Below are 5,782 nucleotides of genomic sequence, written 5' to 3' on the forward strand. Positions count from 1 at the left end.
CTCCACCAGCCCTTTGGTTCATCCTCCTGCTCCTGTTCGGCTTCCACTTTGTAAAGTGACTTCACTAGGAAAAGCCTAGGAGTGGATCTACTCTGCTCCCAACACTTTCTCCACGTGTCACTTTACAAGAAGCTGTCCGAGAGGAGGAGTAGGAGAAGTGAAGTTCTCCCCATGTTTTATGTTTATGGGCAGGGATGGGAATTCACATCTGAGACTTGTACTCGAGTCACAAAAAAATGGGTTTTTCATGACTTGTGGGAAACTTGAATCATGTGCACCAATGACTCAAGGCTGACTTGAGACATGTGGCAGTAACTTGGAAAAGACTCATGACTTGAATAGACTCAAGACTTGCTATTAGGTGTGCTTGTGACTCTGTTTCACGTGTGTGCTTGCTTGCTTTCTTTTCCCCCTACTTCCGTGACTTGACTCGTTTCTCAAAAAGACTCAAGACTTGAGTCAGAATGACTCTAAAAATGGTTCTGGACGAGTTGCAACGGCCTCCCATTATGATTAATTTGCAATTCAAACTAAGAGGGGCAGAGACTTGGAATCGACTTGAGACTCGGTGCTGTGACTCTGGCACATCCCTGTTCATGTACGAATAGGGCAGGCATACGTATGAAACTCACGTCTGCTCAGTCACATCCAGTTTGGCCTTTATAGTAATGAAACGTTTATAATTGTGATAGTGAAGATCTATCGGGAAATGATGTACTGTTTGTAAATGTTTTAAAGCGGAGCTTCATTAATCTGCTGAGGTTCCCCCCCTCCCTTTGAAGTATTAGCGACCCTCAGTGTCATCCTTTGGTTCCAGAGAACGTCAGGCCTCAGATGTTAGTGCTAATGTGAAATACATTCATTCCATTCCCAGCCCAAGCATCCTGGAATTAATAAATCCATTAATTGTGCCACACCATGCCTGTGATTTCACCTGCAATATAGTCTGAAAACTGCTTTAATACAGCCATGAGTACCATGTGTTTGTGGAATGGTCTCCTGGGATTCATCCCTCAAGCTGGCCATGCCTTCCTCCTCTCCTACGGTGACCTACGTAGGAAGTGACACAAGACGTGTGGCAATTTAATTAGCAGAATGCTGACTTTGGGTGAATGCTATAAACCTCCTTTTTCTGCCCCTCCCCATTCGCATCACTCCGTCTCTTCAAAACTGTAGTTCCATATGGCTTATAGAAATATTTGTTGCACTTGCTCTCAGCGAGACTCTGTTTTCCAGCAGTGAAAATGCCCTATCCACATGATTCGTGCAGAGCCCATATGATCGTAGCAATGCCTGCCATAGTCACCACTCATCAACAACAATTTCCTAACATTTGTGTGAGTTTGTATGCGCATATGTGCACATGCACACATTTGCGCATGCACAACAAGCTTGAACTCAGTTTTACTTGCAAAATCTCAGGGAGGCGGTTTAGGCTGAAAAACTGGCCCCTTTCAGGACTTCAAAGCCAGTACTTATAAGGTTGCCCATTTGCCAAAACTGGGGCTGTTTCTCCAGCTTTCTGCTCAGGTGGACAAGTAGTGAAAGCCAATTTCAGGGCATTTAGGGTTGGGACCACTCAAAATGAATTGGTTACCACTGGGCTCTGCCCCTCCACCAAATATGTCCTCCATTTTTCAAGAGTTGACATCTTCTGACATCATCATGCTCCATCTTGGGACATCGCTAGGCCTGCCTCTGAAATCTCAGAGGTTGGGTTGCATTCAACCTGGCAGTTTTACATTTATTGTTTTTAAAATGCTATTTCCTGCCCTTTCCCCTCCTGTTCAGAAGGTGCTCAAGATGGCTGGCAGTGCAAGGTTATAAATTACAATTAAATCATTGGAAATACCATACAAATCTATCTATAATGCCAAAAGCTGGTGTAAAGCATGAGATGGCAATACCAAACCAGAACCCCAATCAGGAGGAGAAGTCCCAATGAAAGATGTCAAAATATATATGTGGAATCAGCATCATGACTGATACAATCCCTCAGCATGGTTGATGTTGATTGATGCCTGGTAGTCTCAGCCCTGACCTACCCATGTTCCTAATGTGTGAAAAATCACCCACACACACACACACACACACACACACACACACACACACACTGTGGGACTCTCACTGTAATCATTATGCATAGGCTGGGGTGGAGACTTTCTTACTAGCAGTAGCATAGCTAGAGTGGTAAGTGCTACAGGTGCCCCAACACACCATGTAAGCAGCCAGTCCCACTTGCCATCTGAGCCATTCTGGGCAGCAACAGCAACACGCAGACACTTGCCGAACCAAACATCACCTCCTTGTATGTTGCAGTCGCTGCCTGGAAAGGCTCCAATGGTGATTGGGAAGGCCACTTACACAGCATGTTGTGGTGCCTATGGTACGTACTTACAGTTTTGCCCCCCCCTCCAGCCATGATATGGCTTCCGAAATGCATTCACTGTATCTTCTGCAAACACCCGAGAAAGACTTTTGACTTGCCTAAGGTTCCCTAGCAAGCAACAGTATTGGTGCAGGCTGTGCTCCTTGTGCTACTATTGAATCCCATTCATCCAGGCACTACGAACCCTGTCAGCTTTGTCCCTTGATAACATTTTTAGCTCCTTGACACAAAAATGGTTGGCAACCTTCAGTCTCGAAAGACTATGGAATAGGCCTACAGCACCTGGTATTCCCAGGCGGTCTCCCATCCAAGTACTAACCAGGCCTGACCCTGCTTAGCTTCCAAGTTCAGACAAGATCAGGGATATGCAGGGTAAACAGTCCTCAGAATTCTTGTGAGGTCTCTTGGCTGCAAGATGGCTCACCTTACAAGCCTTCCCTGTTTGCTCACATCTGACAAGTGGAGCATCGCTGAGTTAAGATTTCTCCAGGTCTTTGAAATGCTGCGCATCAAACTCTCACCGAAGTAGCTTCTCACTTCCACCTAGGTACTGCTGCACTGAAAACCTCATGCTTGATTTAATGGAAAGATGCACCCTGTGCACGCCCCTCAAATGTTATGGGGTGTGGAATAGGTGGAATGGATCTGTCTGAGTTCTGGATGATTGGAGCGGCATTCTGAGTGTTGTGCGACGGCCTTTTTGAAATCTATAACCGCTGTTTCTAATGAGGCTGCTTCACCCTACAGGGGTCTGCTTTGGAGAAGAGGAGGAAGATGGCAGCTTGCACAGTTGAGAGAAAGAGGAATCCCTCCAAGGATCTGATTCAGATTGCCTGGGCATCTGCAAGTATCTCACAGTGTGTGACAAGTATTTGCAACAGGGTATGTTCTCCTTCCAACATAAAAATGAAGCAAAAAAAAAAAAAATGACTAAGCAGCAAAAGAGCTGTAGGTAGGGCTTTTAGAGAACAGCTGCCATTTAGCTTAAATGTGTGCCCTTGAATCTTTGTCTATGGAATGCGCCTGTGCATTCTTGAGAACAGGGAATCGAAGAGCTACAAATGATATTGGGTAGAGGAGAATTGCACCAGCTGCCATAGGGGATCTTCTCTAGCACTTAACACTTGACCAGCTTCATTCTTCTCAGCGCAGCACTAGCTATGCCATTTTTTCAGCAGAAGCTGTTACAAAGCTGTGAATTCGTCATTCTGTGACCTAATGCAAGGGTACCCAAACCCCGGCCCTGGGGCCACATGCGGCCCTCAAGGCCTCTCAATGTGGCCCTCAGGGAACCCCCAGTCTCCAATGAGCCTCTGGCCCTCCAGAGATTTGTTGCAGCCTACACTGGCCTGACACAACTGCTCTCAGCGTGAAGGCAACCGTTTGACCTTTTTGCGTGAGCTGTGGGATGAGGGCTCCCTCCACTGCTTGTTTTTTCATGTCTGTGATGCGGTAGCAGCAGCAAAGGAAAGGCCAGCCTTGCTTTGTGCAAGGCCTTTTATAGGCCTTGAGCTATTGCAAGACCTTCATTCATTCATAGAAGTTAATCTTTAATATATTCATTTATGTAAACTTATGTAAATTTATTGAAGTTTAAAATGTAAATTAATTCTTTCTTTCCCCGGTCCCTGACACAGTGTGAGAGAGATGATGTGGCCCTCCTGCCAAAAACTTTGGACACCCCTGATCTAATGGAACAAGGAATTAAAAAAAAAAAATCTCTTCACAAATATCAACAATAAACATTCACACCCACTCGAACACAGATTGAAAACCAGTCAGGGTCTGTGCCACTTTGGTAGGGCCCCTGGGAACATGCCCTATTGCAGCTTCCACTTTATATATTTGCAGCCTTCACTTTACAGATGTGTGCAGGAAGTGGAAAGATAGTTCTCCTTTGTACTGTCGTAAAATTTAATGTACTATTGAACTGCAAGCAGTTCTTGTGCCAGCTTGCTGGAGGTCCGGGGGCAAAGCCCTGCAGTGCCACCCCTGAGTGTACCAGAGATGATTGATGGCAGTAGGCAGTGGCTCCTCCCAGCTTCCTCATCTACAAATAATCTGTGAATCTGTGGATGTTCAGGGGTACTGGAGGTCTCAGGGTTCCAGCCTAGCCAGGTGGGCCCTCTGATTGGCTAGCCTGTCTGGCCAACCTCTGTAACCCTTGTTGCAAGTGCTGGCCCTAGAAATGGTACAAAGACATGTGACCATACAATGTCTATATATCAGTGATATAGTCAAGTCCTTAACCTCAAGTCTCAAGTCCTTACTCAAATTCTTAAGTCAAATCCCAAGTCATGACTCAGGTCTCTGAGCCAAATTTAAAGAAAAAAGGGAGAGGTGGTGGCAGGGTTTGTTGGGGGGGAGTTGTAAGCACCTTGATGGCAGGCACTTCTGGTTGCCTGCTCCCACCTCCCAGTGGATCAGCGGTGATCAAAGTGCTGCAGGCAGTCTGGAACCACTGGTCACTACATGATTACTTGGGCAAGGCGGGCACTTCCTGCTTTGCCAGGGTGATCATGCTTGCTTCTAGATAGCCCAGAAAGTCTTGCAGCACTACACAGAAGCATCAGTAAAGTAAGTAAGTAAGAACACAAACACAGCGATTTGGATGTAAAAATAAGAGCATAAACACAAGAAGAGGCTTGCTGGATCTTGCCAAAGGCCCATTTAGTCCAGCTTCCTGTATCTCACAGTGGCCCACCAGATGCCTCAGAGAGCACACAAGACAACAAGAGACGTGCATCGTGGTGCCCTCTCTTGCACCTGGCCTTCTGAGGTAGCCTACTTCTAAAATTAGGAGGTTGCACATACCCATCATGGCTTGTAACCTGTGATGGATTTTTCCTCCAGAAATTTGGCCAATCCCCTTTTAAAGGCATCTAGGCCAGATGCCATCAGCACATCCTGTGGCATCTTTGAGTCCTGAGTCACTGCCTCATGGTCTCTAAGTCAGTGATTGACAGGACTTGAGTCGACTTGGGAGTGAGTCATGGGACTTGTGTCTGCATCACTGCTACGTAGTATGCATAAGAGCTCCAGCTATGTTACCCATTTGGTGGAAGGGAGTGAGATAAAAACATCGAGGAAAAATCTTTCTCTTGTGTCATTTCACACGGTCTGTGTCACAGCCTAAGGTGAAACAAAGGGCTAATGAAGCAACACTGGGTTTCTGCTTCCGGTTGCAAATTATAGTGTGCTGTAAACAAAGGAAGCAAAAGAAAAGAGGGATTCCTTTCTGATCCAGCTTTGTGTCCAAATGAGCGGGACTTCAACGAATGTGCAATGTTTTCCTTGGAAAGTGATAAATATTTACAGTACATAATGAAATTCAATGTCAGAAAATTGATGGAATTTACTCTGTTTTATAAAAACAGATTTGAAAACATTAGT

General features: G+C 45.7%; 1 pseudogene; it reads right to left on the reverse strand.

Annotated features, from left to right (window-relative positions):
- Positions 1-2,659: 2,659 nt before the first annotated feature.
- On the reverse strand, positions 2,660-2,778 carry LOC136654535 (5S ribosomal RNA; annotated as a pseudogene).
- Positions 2,779-5,782: the final 3,004 nt, after the last annotated feature.

This window comes from Tiliqua scincoides, chromosome 5, assembly GCF_035046505.1.
Source record: "Tiliqua scincoides isolate rTilSci1 chromosome 5, rTilSci1.hap2, whole genome shotgun sequence".
Taxonomy (NCBI): domain Eukaryota; kingdom Metazoa; phylum Chordata; class Lepidosauria; order Squamata; family Scincidae; genus Tiliqua; species Tiliqua scincoides.